Below are 2,632 nucleotides of genomic sequence, written 5' to 3' on the forward strand. Positions count from 1 at the left end.
TGGCACGGGTGCCAGAGGTGGCACTCAGAGCTCTCTCTGTGGGCATGCGTGCCATCGCCCCAGCCAGGCCCAGACCATCATTAAAGTGTCGAATTCTCTGCCAAATAATTTTAAGTAAATGAAAGCATTTGGGATTGCTTTCCTTACTTTGTTTGGATCATCTTAAGTTAATGTATGAGTTGTTTTTTCTAAAGTAAAACCTCAGTATTCAGGTTAAATTGCCGTGTTGGCACTTTGCGATCAATAAGTGGGTTTTGGGTCGCAGTTTGGGCACGCGGTCTCTAAACGGTTCGCCATCACTGGGCTAGAGTATCCATGACAAGCGTTTGTCCAGGCGCTGCTTGAAGACTGCTAGTGAAAGGGAGCTCACCACCTCCCGAGGCAGCTGATTCCACTGTCGCACGACTCTTACTGTCAAAAAGTTTTTCCTAGTACCCTAGACACAATGCTTTATGCAGCAAGAGTATCCATAGCTTCATATTGGAAAGCTATCTCTCTGCCGAGCATACAAATTTGGTTTAGAAAATTATGGGACCAGTTCATCATGGAAAGTATCACCGATAAGCACAACAGAAACACTAGAAGCCCCACTAATTTCTAATTTCAATGCGAAATGGTATCCTATTATGGAATCCTTATCAAATGAAAAATGTTATCTCACCTGTCTGGAAAGACTATATTAAGTGGATATGAAAGGAGGGAGAGTGTGGATAGCATCAGACACCAAAAAGCGTACCTACAAACGTAATCTCAAGTATATTTAATTGCTTTTCTAAATTTTTGCAATTTGTCTAAACTCAAGCAACAGATCCCTAAAAAGATATAGTTTATGTTTTGTAATCTAGTGTTATTGGGAAGAGAAAGGAAGAGCCGAAATAGAAACTGAATGTCAAGTTTCATCATTTAATTTATGTACTTTTCCAGAAGAGCAGATTGTTAGGTGAAAGTTCATAAACTAAAATTTGTTCCGCTACAGTGTTCACATTTTCAATCACTCAATGTTACACGACTGTTGCTTATGTACGCAAATTGATTTTGTATGTAGATTGATGTATATTATTGTTGTTACATGTAGTTACATTTCAATAAAAAACTTTAAATATTTTTTAAAAAGAAAAAAAAGTTTTTCCTAAGATCCAGCCGGTACCTTCCCGCCCTTAATTTACACCCATGATCAATGCTCCCCCTAAGCTGTGAAGTCTTGTGAGCAAAAATTCTACTTTGTGAGATGCTGGCATTAAAGTGGTGAACGATTTGGCTGTTTAGCCTGGGAAAGAGAAGGCTTAGAGGAGACATGATTGCAGTCTTCAAATATTTGCAGGGCTGTCATGTAGAAGATGGGGCAGATCTATTCTCTCTCGCTCTGAATTGCAAGACTAACGGGTGGAAATTACAAGGGAGTCGTTACCGGCTAAATATCAGGAGAGACTTCCTAACTGTAAGAGTGGTTGAGCAGCGGAACAGACTGCCTCGGGAGGTGGTGGATGCTCCTTCGCTGGACGTTTTCAAGCGGAGGGTATGTTGAAGGGCTATCTTTCGACTGTGCTCCTGCAGAGTGCAGGGGGTTGGACTAGATGACCTGCAAGGTACCTTCCAAGTCTCACATTCTATGATTTGGCTGTTGCGTAAATTAGTTTGCTCTGGAGCCCTCCTTCCCGAGCCAAGGCAAAAATGTGCAAGCCGGAGGCTAACTGACTCAGCTTAGAGGGCAAACTCTGCCCATGGTTGCGAGTCCTCTCCTCTGCTGCCCACAGGAACAGCTCCCTGCCCTTCTCTCAGTGACAGCCCTTCAAATAACTCAAGAGAGCAATCGTGTCTAACCCAATAAAAAGCACCCTAGGAACTGGTGTCGGCTGCAGGAGCTCAGAGTTTCTCGGCGAACGCTTGCCAGCTGCAGTCACAGCATTGGCCGATCTTTTTGCCAGGTGTGCAGGAATTCAAGGCTAAAGGATAAGATAGTGCCATCCTAGTGTGTGTTGTGGATGGCCCCTATATGCTATGAGCCATGTCGGTTGGTTCTTTTTATTTCAAGGAGAAAATTCATATGCTCGAGGCCACTGAGAACGGGGGGGAAACAACCCCCCGTTCTCACGCACGCAATCGCCAAGTATTCCCAAGGAGCTTCTGTTTCTCCCCATCAGGGAAGCTTGTTAGGAGAGTGCCGTCGAGCCACCAGCAGCTTATGGCCTTGGCTAATATTCGGAAGGGCGACCTCCAAGGAATACCAGGGGTGTGACGCAGGGGCAGGCAATGGCAAACCACCTCTGAAACGTCTCTTGCCTTGAAAACAAGTCTAGCTCTCCACCTAGTGGTGCATGATGCTAAAAAAGCTAGAACTTCCGCCTTCCAGACAGTCTTAGGATCTCCTGGCTATACTACGCACAAGGCCATATGATAATCAGGGCTCTACTGGTAGCAGGAGCTCCTTTGCATATTAGGCCACACACCCCTAGTGTAGCCAATCCTCCAAGAGCTTACAGTAGCCCCAGTAAGAAGAGCTCTGTAAGCTCTTGGAGGATTGGCTACACTAGGGGTGTGTGGCCTAATATGCAAAGCAGCTCCTGCTACCAGTAGAGCCCTGAATAATAATTATTACTACAGATCCTCTCTGAACCAACAATTGGATCGAGCC

General features: G+C 44.9%; 1 protein-coding gene across 2 annotated transcripts in view; it reads right to left on the reverse strand.

Annotated features, from left to right (window-relative positions):
- Positions 1 to 2,632, reverse strand: part of FTSJ1 (FtsJ RNA methyltransferase homolog 1 (E. coli)) — a 22,663-nt gene that overhangs the window by 5,300 nt on the left and 14,731 nt on the right. The gene's annotated exons all lie outside the window — the stretch shown is intronic.

This window comes from Gekko japonicus, unplaced genomic scaffold (assembly GCF_001447785.1).
Source record: "Gekko japonicus isolate JY-2015 unplaced genomic scaffold, Gekko_japonicus_V1.1 scaffold2807, whole genome shotgun sequence".
Classification (NCBI taxonomy): Eukaryota; Metazoa; Chordata; class Lepidosauria; order Squamata; family Gekkonidae; genus Gekko; species Gekko japonicus.